Here is a 13,097-nt window from a genome sequence, read left to right as displayed (position 1 = left end):
GTGCAAAGTTGTTCTTATCTTTTTGCTTTGCTCACAACTCTGACTTAATGCGTTTCTGTGTGCTCAACTTGTCACGAAGGGAGTCAATTAAATGTAACCGTTGATGCTACTTCATACTGGGATCTCTGCTCATGAACATTGACTGCCAAATAAAATACTAATACTAGCATTACTCATGAGAACAGATGTGAATTTTAAAGTTCATTTTAATGTTTTATTTTGAGTCGTTTGCACATCTTAAAAGAGCGAGATAGATATTTTTAATAAAACCGAGCAGCTTTTTCTGCACAATTTTGTTTTTTTCATTCTGCTCATTCCATTGTGTACCGTAGTTTATTAGTGAAGAAAACAATAGCGACATCATCATGACATCAGAGGAACACCCTGCATTTCCCCAACAGTGAATGCTGGAGTGCATGCTGTCATTCAGCACATAACATTAACTTTTAATGCTATGGGGCAAAACCATGCCTCGTAAATGGCTGCCGCTTTAAAAAAACAACTCCCAGACTGGCCCCATCACATATGCCAGAGGTTCCCAAACGCGGTCCTCAAGGCACCCCAACAGTCCAGGATTTAGGTATAACCATGGCTCAGCACAGATGGTTAAATCAAATTGACTAAGATGCTAATTAAGTCACCTGTGGCCAAGCATGGATACATTTAAAACCAGGACCGTTGGGGTGCCTTGAAGACCAGGTTTGAGAACCTCCGACATATGCCCCCATGTGTCTACAATGAAAATGGTATAAACCGAATCACTTGAGACCTGTCCATTCAGTTTGCCTAGAGCCATGCCATCAACAGCTCAGGTCCAACAATAGCGACAGTAAATACATAACTACCGAGTAAAGCAGTTACTGGCTCCCATATATCAACAGTGGCTATTGTCAAATGCTTCTTTAAGGTCAGGGTAGCACGGCTACTGCATACAGAATTTTTAAAGCAAAATATCTTTAGAGAATTGTGGATAGTTTCCCCCATTCCCCATTAATTTTAGGGTGAGTAAGCACAACTTCACTTTAGAGCACCATGGGGGGGGGGGGGGGGGGGAATTCAATTCCTGAATGTGAATTTAGCTCCCAAGCTAATTGCCCAGTGGCGATTCTATTAATTCCCTATTGACGGGTGTGGTTTTTTTTTTTTTTTACCAGAATGCATGGCACTAGCTACGTTAACCAACTTCTCCACCAGTTATGGCGTAAAACAGCACTTGCGACAATCCCTTAAGCCCTACTTTACGTAGATTTCTGCTCACACCTCAAGAGGGTGCAGGCAGAAACACACAATAAGTGCAAATCAAATGAATAGTTCCGTGGCACTTTACATGGGAGGTACACAATTAAATCGTTCCCCATGATTTCCTCTGCAGAAAAAAAAAACCCAGACAAATGAAAAGTCATGACCACACCCCAACTTGTAGTCCCTGTTTTAAATAAGGCCTGGAGGTAAAGCATTTAAAGGACTGGAGCAACCAGTGCCATACAGCGAGGCATACAATTAGTTGTGAGCAACTGCTATCTGTGAAGTTCTGCCAAAGCTCCATGTTAAAAGTAGAAATTGGCTTTTACATAAAAGGGTAGTTTGCAAAGAATGCTTTCTTTGTGAGACACATAACACGGCATACAGGCTACTTAAAGGGGTATATTTACTAAGAGACAGCTTTCTAAACACTCCTGGTTTAACTTTACTGGTTTTTAATATTACTTCCCTTTTAAATCCCATGTTCAGAACCGCAGACAAGGAGCGGCTTTAAAAAGTTTCCCCTTAGTAAATATACCCCAAAGTGTATTGTGGAAAACAGATCAAGTACTATTTTCTGTAGTTCTTATACTATTATCAATCCTGGCAAGAAAAAACAAAAAGGCAAATGGACTAAAGCATCAAATTATACAAAATAAATCTTGTTTTAGATAAAACTGCATTCCTATCATTTGCACGGGAATAAAGCATACAGCCAAGCATTATCAGTAAAAGGAGTTGTGCTGAAGGGGATACGGTCGGAATCCAGTCTGTCAAAAAACAGACGCCGGCACCCGAATAGGAACACAATGCCAGCGCCGGCATCCCGAATAGGATCACAATGCCAGCGCCGGCATCCCGAATAGGATCACGATGCCAGCGCCGGCAAACCCGAATAGGATCACGATGCCAGCGCCGGCAACCCGAATAGGATCACGATGCCAGCGCCGGCAACCCGAATAGGATCACGATGCCAGCGCCGGCAACCCGAATAGGATCACGATGCCAGCGCCGGCAACCCGAATAGGAACACGATGCCAGCGCCGGCATCCCGAATAGGAACACAATGCCAGCATCCCAAATAGGAACACAATGCCAGCCTCGGCATCCCGAATAGGATCACGATGCCAGCACCGGCATCCCGAATAGGATCACGATGCCAGCGCCGGCATCCCGAATAGGATCACGATGCCAGCGCCGGCATCCCGAATAGGATCACGATGCCAGCGCCGGCAACCCGAATAGGATCACGATGCCAGCGTCCGGCAACCCGAATAAGATCACGATGCCAGCGCCGGCATCCCGAATAGGAACACAATGCCAGCATCCCGAATAGGAACACAATGCCAGCGCCGGCATCCCGAATAAGATCACGATGCCAGCGCCGGCATCCCGACAACTGGGATCCCAATCGATAACTACTGGGATGTCGGAGAGGTAAGCCGCAGGGAGGGGAGGTTAGGTTTAGGCTGCGGGGGAGGGTTAAGCTGCGGGAAAGGGGGTACCCCTGTGCAGGGTTATGGTTAGGCTGCAGGGTGGAAGGGTTAGGTTTAAGCTACGGGGGGAGTGACGGTGAGGCATCACCGGGAGGGTTAGGCGGTAAGGGGTAGCTTACCCCCTATATTCTTCATTGAAGACAGACAGGCTGAGCACTGTGCCTGTGTCCTGTGCGTGCTGCTGCTGATGTCCGGGTAAGGAAGCCAGCACATATGTTACATGCAACTTTACATGTATGTGTATATGTGTTGGCCGGCTCCCCCCTGCAGTCTATGCTCACTATTGCAGCCCAGGGGCAGCAGCCACCGCAGATTAATATCCTTCTGGTGATATCGCCTCCAGAACTGAACACAGTATTCTAGATGAGGCCATACCAATTGACCTATGCAACCAAGCATCTGACTTGCTCTTCTCACTTGTCACATATGAACATGTATAGAGTTGGTACAATAGGGTGCGCTTAAAGATTAATCTAAAATGTGGCAAATTCAATCCCTTTGATGTGGAAATAATAAAAGTAATACTTCCCTTAATACTTCATATATGCACAAGGTCCTTTAGACAAATTCCATATGCAAGGAAACAGATAAAAAAGCAGTTGACTGCCTGATGACGGGTTAATCCCGAAACGCATAGCAGCAGGAGAGTGGAGCACTTGTTGAACTGCGGACAGGGGAAAGGCTGACCAGACGATTGTGACGTGGACGAGGGAACCAGGTTCCGGAGCCAGTTACCCTAAGGTTACATCTGAAACGCCCACTATACACTCTTTTCTGGTAATCCTCCACCCTTATCACCCTCCGTTTGGGTGAATATTATTTTAAGAAGAAGGCTTTTCAGTTTTTATGTGTATTTGTTTTATTTGTATCTGAATAACCATTGTATTAAATCTTCCCTATATAAATATACTACACTATAGGCTTTTTTATCTGTTTCCTTGCATATGGAATTTGTCTAAAGGACCTTGTGCATATATGAAGTTTTTATTACTTTTATTATTTAGTTTTTATACTTTTATTATTTCCACATCAAAGGGATTGAATTTGCCACATTTTAGATTCACCTTTAAGCGCACCCTATTGTACCAACTCTATACATGTTCACATATACACTTTGGTAAAAGGGATTACCAATCGGTGCAAAGGGGGTAGCTGCTTTGGTTCAGACTTGGCGCCATATTAGCTTTCTATACAAAATATCACTTGTCACATAGTTTACCTGCCTTTAAGTCACCTGAAATAGTGACAAATACATTTTGCAGACAGATATTGTGATTTTGATGCTCAGCACACATCTCTCGGCGATGTGTGCTGAGCGTGCGGGGGAAGAGTTACGGGGGAACCGCTCATTTCACCCAGCGGGTTAAATGAGCACCCTGCTAGATTGAGCCTGCATGCAGGCCAATCTAGCACCAGCGATAGAGATGCGTGGGGCTGCGCATCGCTATCGCTGTGGGGGGTACACACGGTGCGATAATGCTTAAAATCTAAGCAATCTAGTCATATTGCTTACATCAGGCATTCCCAACCACGGTCCTCAAGGCACACTAACAGTGCAGGTTTTAGTGATATCCAGGCTTCAGCACAGGTAACTTAATTAGTAGCTCAGTTAATTTGATTTAACCATCTGTGCTGCAGCCTGGATATCACTAAAACCTGCACTGTTTGTGTGCCTTGAGGACCGTGGTTGGGAATGCCTGGCTTAGATTATCGCTCCGTGAGTACCCCCCTTAACTCTCTCTGCCCATGTTATATCTGCCCCCCCCCCCCCCCCCTGCAGTGCACATGGTTTTGCCCAACTGCTAACAAATTTGCTGCTTTGATCAGGTCTGAATTACCACCTGTGTTACTAGACAGAATTCCTGTGTTGTGTGCATGCAGAAATCAGTTGGGATTTCAGATTTCTTCTTTGCCATTAGGTACAGGGTTGGAGCAAGTGCACAATGATAGTGATAACAGCTATTTCAACAAATGTATGGATGTGAGTGGTGTGATGGCATATATATATGAAACTGAGCATGTGGTTTATTATCTGCATTAAGGGGGTCATTCCGAGTTGATCGCTAGCTGCATTCGTTCGCTGTGCAGCGATGAGGCTAAAAAACGGTACTTCTGTGCATGCGGCGCAATGTGCACGCACGACGTACTATTAAAATGAATGATGTAGTTTCACACAGGGTCTAGCGAAGCTTTTCAGTCACACTGGTGACCGCAGAGTGATTGACATGAAGTGGGCGCTTCTGGGTGTTAACTGACCGTTTTCAGGGAGTGTTCGGAAAAACGCAGGCGTGCCAGGAAAAACGCAGGCGTGGCTGGGCGAATGCAGGGCGTGTTTGTAACGTCAAAACAGGAACTGAACAGTCTGAAGTGATCACAAGTGCTGAGTAGGTTTTGAGCTATTCTGAAACTGCACAAAAAAAAAAACTTTGTAGCAGCTCTGCGATCCTTTCGTTCGCACTTCTGCTAAGCTAAAATACACTCCCAGTGGGCGGCGGCATAGCGTTTGCACGGCTCCTAAAAACTGCTAGCGAGCGATCAACTCGGAATGACCACCTAAGTTCCATGTGTAGAGTGAAAGTGTAATTATGGCCTACTTGCTGCAACTTTGATTTGGACCCAAAGGGAGCAGACTGCTCAAAAAACGTAATTCAACCAAACTGACTGCACATCTCTGATGCACCAAGCAGTGTGCGTATATACTGGAGGAGATCATAGAGAAACACGGGTGGTCTTCAGTATGCCGGCTGTTGGGATCCCGGCGCACAGTATACCGGCGCCGGAATCCTGACAGCCGGCATACCGACACTTGGTCCACGACCCCCCTGGAGGGAGAATAAATAGCGTGGCGCGCATAGCGCACCACGGTGCCCGAAGCGAGCCCACAAGGGGCTCATTTGCGCTCGCCCAGCTGTCAGTATGCCGGCGGTCGGGATTCCGGCCACCGGCATACCTTACTACACCCAGAGAAACACAGTAAACTCAGGCATGTCATTTTATATTGCCACTTGTATAAGGAGCACAGCGCTTGGTTCCTACTGCGTCTAGAAAGCATAGGGGTCGATTCAATTAGCATCGTGGGGATGTAGCACCTGTGTTAAGTGCCAGGAGCTATTCAATTGGCCCGGCACTATACCATGACTAATGCCAGGGGCTTAGTCACAGTAAACTGCATTTACTGGGTTAAGTGTCGGGCACAATGTTGTTACTGTATACTGTAAGGCCGGGACTAGCCCCAAATCACTAGTTAACGTGGATTTCTGCTTGCAACCTCCGGAGGATGTGCGCAGAAATACAACAGTCGAGGGTTAACAGTGTGAGAAACTGAATTGATTGGGCACTTGTCCTGGGAACTACATGCCCATGATGCTAACTGAATTACCTCACAGTAAGCAAATCTGTCAAAAACGCTGGTCTGAATAAGCCCGAATTCAGCGGGAAACATAGGTGCAGAGCACTCTGTTTTAGGATGAATGAGACAAATGTTATTATTGTCAGTATTTCTCCATACAGCACCAGCATACTCTATAATGGTTTACAACTGTCAGGTAAGTGGTCAGGACTAGGGTATGGTTGATTGATAAGACTGATGTGCATGATTAAATATTCTCTTTAAAGTGCTCCATAATAGGTAAAGAACGATCAATAAAAATGTTCAAAAGAAGACTTTACACACCAGTTGTTTCATATGTGCTATGTGTTGCATATATATGACAGTCCCAAGCCATTGGCAGTGCAACATACAGTACTAAGAGGAGTTATGGATCATGAAAAGAGCAGAAACATGCACAGATGCAAGACTACACAAGAATCCATGTTGTCATTTAAATAAAAAACAAGCAAAATATTTTTTTCCCCATCAGTGATGCATTTTAAAAACACTTATGTGAACATTCCCGTAAGGCTAGTGTCGCACACAACGGATTTGTTCGTCCGGGGAAGAAAAAACTTTTTTTCCGTGGATCAGTTGCTTTCACAAGCAACGGGTTTTGTGCCGTACTGAATGTAATGTTATGGTCAGGTCAACTTGAGCTGTCACCGTATGGTGCAACACTGAAGAAGCATGGCAGCTGTCCTAGTCAGGGCTTATCATGGCTGTAACATGCCGTGCCATGTGAAAGCCTTAATGTATTTGTCACTGTTGTGTGTGTGAAATAGCCCTATGGATCTGACTGCATCACCCCCGGCACTTTGGTCAGTATATGCAGTATACAGCACTGATGCCCATGGCTTAGTCGCAGTAAATTGCATTCTCTGACTTTAAGAGCTGGATTCAATGCGATCACCGCACACAGGAACACTGGGACTGGCCTCAATTAGCGCAGATTTCTCAGGAAGGTGCAAGCAGAAATCTGCAAGTCACGGATTTACAGTGCAGGCAATTGAATAGAGGCGGACACTCATCCTGGGAGCTACATTCCCTCACCTCTAAATGAATTCTCCCCCAATCATACATACAATGCCTTCTTTGACATTTTCCTTCAGCTCATAAAACACATTAGAGATGGAAGGGACACAACGGAATACAAGGCTGTGTGCCCGACAGCTTTCAAAAGCAAATCTAATCTTCACCCATAAGAGTTTTATCAGCCCCGACCTGTGCAACACAAATATACAGTACTTGCATGTCACAATGATGAGCGCCTGGGAAAGACATCCTCCCTAAATGATATACACTTTATATACAATGTAGAATGACTGGTATGCTACATACTGCTGTATCAACAAAGGAAATGTTCACCACTATAGCTTCATGCTTCCCCATAAGCAGAGAGCAGCCAGGGGGCTGTACCGTACCACATGGAGCATTACACCTGCCCCCGGAGTAACAAGCTAACCAATGTGTTTAATGGTGGAAAACATGTTTCTTCCAAAGAAAGAAAAACTTATGGCAAACTAAAACTTCGCAGGCCAGCAGCCACGGGACATGCATTCCTTATGACCTGGGGGCAGGCATCCATAATAACACAAACCCGGCATGTCACATGAGGACAGTGCGCCCCGGGGAGCAGGCAGGACGAGAGACCCCGGGGGAGGGGAGATGACGGGGGATGACAGCGTAACACAGGAGGGGAGTGGAGGACGCACAACAAAGACTGGGAGGGATGGAGGGGTCGGGGGAAACCATGCTCGGCACACAGGGCAGTGAGGTGGCCGGTCACTGGGACCCTGAAGCGGATAGGGAGAGGCAGGACAGAACATCTGGATACATCACCCACACACCTCTGGGCTCCACTCCTCGGTAATTCCCGGACTCCCTGTATCTCCGCTCGCAGGCCCGGCACCTTCTGTCGCTCTTCCCGTCGGTCCCTGCCCACTTCCCTCCTCCTCCTCCCTGATGCTCCCTCTCTCCGGCCACCCGACACAGCGCGCTCACCGGCTGTCACCTCCCGCCTGCGCGTGCACACCCCGGCGCGCTCCCGCTTCTTCCTCGGCACCGTCACCTGACATCGGTGCTCCCTCGGGACCCCGTGTGCCACATGACCGGCCTGAGCGCCCCACGTCCTGCTGCTGCTGCTGCATATCAGTAATGCGGGAGTCGGAACCATTGTGCAGCGTGTTACATGCTCCTCTCACTGTACTGCCGGCTGCAGGCACTGTCTGACAAGCCGAGAAACTCTACATTTATATTTTTTTACAGCAGCACGATATGGGCAGGTGCCGGTTCTGTTGCAGTGTTGGCAACATTTTAAAATAGTTCCCAGGGGCACTTAGGGCCTGATTCAGAGTTGTACACAGTTGCACCTGTCTAGGGGGTAATTGAGATCTGATCGCTGGCCTGCGATTTTTGCAGCCCTGGGATCAGATAGTTACCGCCTACAGGGGGAGTGTATTGTCGCTGTGCAAGTGTGCGAAGTGTGCGATCGCAAACAGATTTTGGGCAGTCTCTGCACAGTCCAGGACTTACTCAGCCACTGCGATCACATCAGCCTGTTTGGGACCGGATTTGACGTCAGACACTCTACCTTCAAATGCTTGGACACGCCTGCGTTTTTCCAGACACTCCCTAAAAACAGTCAGTTGCCACCCACATATGCCCTCTACCTGTAAATCTCCTTGCAAATGCCCTTGCGAATGGATCCTTTTCACAAACCCGTCGCTGACCGGCAATCCCCTTTGCAGCCGTCTGTCGCGCCTGCGCATTGCGGTGCATACGCATGTGCAGTTCGGATCTGATCGCCCACTGTGCGAAAACGCACAGCAGCGATCAGATCTGAATTACTCCCCCTTGTCAGTGGTGTTTGCGTCATTATACTGATGCCGCTACGAAGCGATTTCCTAATGTATGTCCATGCATCCGACTGCGCAGGGACTGAGACACCCACCGTCAGTGTTCCTAGATGCTGAAATACCAGTTGCTGCGTCTTTAAAAACAAAATGGATCTCACCGTCATAACTTGCACAAATCATACTGTGTGAGCAGTTTCTGCGTTTGAGTATCGCCTCCTGTGTGGGTATATCAGCTTCTCTGTATGAAACCCCTTACAGCAACATGCCTGTGACACTGCCAAAAGATACTATGGGGCGGATGCAGTGGCGGAACTAGCGAGCGGTGGGCCCAGGTGCGGCAAAAATGCTTTGCCCCCCCCCCCATCCCATCCGAGTCCACCCCCTCACCCCTGGAGAGGATCTGGTGAGGGGGACCTGCTCAGGGCCAGAGAAGTGGATACCTAGCAACAGTGCCGTAACTAGACATTTTAGCACTGTGTGCAAGAAACGGCATCGGAGCCCCACCCCTGCATGCAAAACAGGGGCAGTGCGCGCCGTAGGGGCGCGTAAAAATACATAGTGGCGTGGCTTCGTGGGGAAGGGGTGTGGCCACAAAATAATACCAATTCATAAAACGGTGCACAGTAGTCTCCCATTATTCAAATTGCGCCGCACAGTAGCACCACTACAACAGGTAGAGACCCTTTTACACCTTACAGCGAATAGATTCCTCTTTTTACACATTACGGCAGACAGCGTCCCCTTTTTACACATAGCGGCAGACAGCGTACACTTTTTACACATAACGGCAGACAGCGTGCCCTTGTTAAACATAGCGACAGACCGTACACTTTTTACACATAACGGCAGACAGCGTCCCCCTTTTTACACATTACGGTAGACAGCGTACACTTTTTACACATAACGGCAGACAGCGTACACTTTTTACACAACGGCAGACAGCGTACACTTTTTACACATCACGGCAGACAGCGTGCCCTTGTTACACATTACGGCAGACAGCGTGCCCTTGTTACACATTACGGCAGACAGCGTGCCCTTGTTACACATTACGGCAGACAGCGTCCCCCTTTTTACACATTACGGCAGGCAGATTCCCCCTTTTTACACATTGCGGCAGGCAGATTCCCCCTTTTTACACATTGCGGCAGGCAGATTCCCCATTTTTACACATTGCGGCAGGCAGATTCCCCCTTTTTACACATTGCGGCAGGCAGATTCCCCCTTTTTACACATAGTGGCAGGCAGATTCCCCATTTTTACACATAGCGGCAGGCAGATTCCCCATTTTTACACATTGCGGCAGGCAGATTCCCCATTTTTACACATAGCAGCAGGCAGTCCCAACAAAGCCAGAAAGAAAGACAGAAAGAAAGAAGAATTATACTTACCCTCTCCGCTGGCTCAGGCTCCTCGGTGCAGCTTGACGATTCCCGGGCAGTAGAGAAGGAAGAGGAGGGAGGTGGAGGAGGGAGCCGCAGCAGCGCTGTGTTATTGGTGGAGGCGCTGCTGCTGCTGCCCCTCTGCTTCACTATAGGCTGTTCTCGGAAGACAGCCTATAGTGAAGCAGAGGGGCAGCAGCAGCAGCGCCTCCACCAGTAACAAAGCGCTGCTGCGGCTCCCTCCTCCACCTCCCTCCTCCTCCTTCCCCTGTACCGCTGCTCCTCTCCGGGCGGCTGTGCGCTGCGGGCAGCGGTTGCCCGCAGCGCACAGCGGCATGTAATGAGTCAGTTTGACTCATTACATGCTTTGGGCCCCTGGACAGAGGCGGGCCCCAGTGCAACGCACTGGTTGCACTGGCGGTAGTTCCGCCTCTGGGCGGATGTATTAACCTGGAGAAGGGATAAAGCAGTGTTAAGTGGAAGGTGATAACGCACCAGCCAATCATTATGGATTTGAAAAATGACAGGAGCTGACTGGCTGGTGCGTTATCACCTTGCACTTATCACTGCTTTCTGCAGCGGGGTACACTGGTATTCCACAGGGAATAACATCGGGGTGTAGAGATGGATCTGGATCCGAGGCACCAACAGGCTAAAGCTTTGACTGTTCCCAGGATGCACTGCACCGCCTCCTCTATAGCCCCGCCTCCAGGCACTGGAGCTCAGTTTGTAAGTTGGTGCCTGCAGTGCAGGCAGCTAACACGTGGGGCTGCGCTAGGCAGCCCTAATAAGAGCTTTTTAAGAAGAAAGAAGACTTCAAGGGCGCAGCACAGGCATGTCAGGCTGACATTCTGTGCTGCGGCTTCATCACCTTCCCCAGCAGTGCTGCTTACTCCCGTGCCCTGGTTGCCGGGTACTTGAGCGGAGGCGCTCCGGTCATCAGACACACATCACCACTGCTGCTCTCCTGGATCGTGTGGCCGCACTTCAGGGAGGAGGTAATAGGGTCCACCAGGTGGGACCCGCCAAAATCGCGATCCGGTCGCGGTCCCAGGAGACTGACCGTGCCTCTGTCGTGGACACTGTGGCCGTGCAGGGACCCCACTATATCCACCAGGGCAGGGAGCACAGGTCGGATTTACTAAAATCTGTTAATTATAGGCTCCATAGTACCTGGTGGTGAAGTCCAGCAGAGGGGATAAGGCGCTGACTTGTAGCCCCTCCCCCAGCTCCAGGCGCCACCTACAGCACGTGTTCCCGTCCTGGAGCTGCATCTCTCCCTCACTCCCTGTCAGCGTTTGGGAGCCATTTCATAGAGCTGCGCTGATCCTGTCTCATCAGCGCTGTGCATTTACAGGACACTTAAGTATTCTACATGTCATTTAGACAGCGTTAGTTAAGAACAAGTGCACTACTGTATGAATATTTAGTACAAGTATTCTGTGATATACATCCAGTGTTACTGTGCATTGTTATAGCTGTATACATATCTATTCTGTGTATCACACATATTGCTATCACTATATTCTGTACCATGGGGAACTAAGTGCATCAGGGTCTCATATACATACTTGCCTACTCTCCTGGAAGCAAATCGCGATGTTTCCTGATGTGGGGGCGGGGCTTGATGATGTCACAGTGATAGTGGCGGTGCCTCTGTCTCAGAGAGCCAAGGGATACTATTCAATGCTGTTTCTAGTTCCGAAGCCGAATGGATCCTCCCGACCTATACTCAACCTCAAATCTATGAACAAATTTGTGAGGGTGTCCAAATTATGTATGGAAACTCTGCGCTCTATTGTACTGGCTATGGAACCCAAGGACTATATGGTATCCCTGGATATACAGGATGCTTACCTACACATACCTATTGCCATGTCGCATCAGCAATATCTTCGGTTTGCTATTGGCAACCTTCATTATCAGTTCCAAGCCTTGCCTTTTGGACTGACCACAGCTCCTCAGATCTTCACCAAGGTCATGGTGGTCATGACGGCCCTTCTCCGCCATCAGGGTATCAGGATCCTGCCGTATCTGGGCAACTTGCTGATCCTGGCTAACTCCACAGAGGTTCTCCTCTGTCATCTGGAACTGGCGGTCCAATTCCTGCAAGCCCACGGGTGGCTCATCAACTGGAAGAAATCCTCACTGGTCCCTGCTGAGAGCATGGTACACTTGAGGGCATTACTGGACACACACAACCAACGTTTGTTCTTGTCTCCAGAGAGGGTCCTGAAACTTCAGGACAGAATCAGATACTTCCTCTCTCGCCAGAGATTGTCCATACACTCGGCGATGCAAGTACTAGGCCTCACGGTGTTGGCTTTCGACATGGTAGAGTACGCTCAATTTCATTCCCGCCCTCTGCAGAGGTTAATCCTTTCCAAGTGGGACGGCCTGCCTCACGACAGGTCTCAAATGATCTCCTTGACTCCGGAGGTTCGTCTGTCACTGAGTTGTTGGGTATAGGACCAGCAATTGAGCAAGGGTCGTCCCTTTTGGATCTCCAACTGGGTCCTCTTAACAACGGATGCCAGTCTGCGGGGTTGGGACGCGGTGTTGGACCAACACTCTCCAGGGTCGGTGGACCAGGGAGGAATCTCTCCTCCCGATAAACATTCTGGAATTGCGGGCAGTGTTCAATGCATTGACAGTGGCCCTGCCTTTCGTACAGAACAGGCCTGTTCAAGTACAATCAGACAACGCCACCACGGTGGCATACATATATCATCAAGGCGGCACTCAAAGC

The 13,097-nt window shown here is 48.7% G+C and overlaps 1 protein-coding gene across 5 annotated transcripts in view; it reads right to left on the bottom strand.

Annotated features, from left to right (window-relative positions):
• NCK2 (NCK adaptor protein 2) overlaps positions 1 to 8,688 on the bottom strand; it is a 141,537-nt gene extending 132,849 nt beyond the window's left edge. The window contains exon 1 of one of the 5 annotated variants that reach the window (XM_063953793.1): positions 8,644 to 8,688. The gene's annotated coding sequence lies outside the window, so the exon portion shown is untranslated. Of the gene's footprint in view, positions 1 to 7,958; positions 8,470 to 8,643 lie in introns of those variants that run through there. The other 4 variants (XM_063953794.1, XM_063953791.1, XM_063953792.1 and 1 more) reach the window with 4 other exon arrangements.
• Between the last annotated feature and the right edge of the window lie 4,409 nt (positions 8,689 to 13,097).

Source organism: Pseudophryne corroboree, chromosome 2 (assembly GCF_028390025.1).
Source record: "Pseudophryne corroboree isolate aPseCor3 chromosome 2, aPseCor3.hap2, whole genome shotgun sequence".
NCBI classification, from domain to species: domain Eukaryota; kingdom Metazoa; phylum Chordata; class Amphibia; order Anura; family Myobatrachidae; genus Pseudophryne; species Pseudophryne corroboree.
This window is presented reverse-complemented; position numbering and strand designations above follow the sequence as displayed.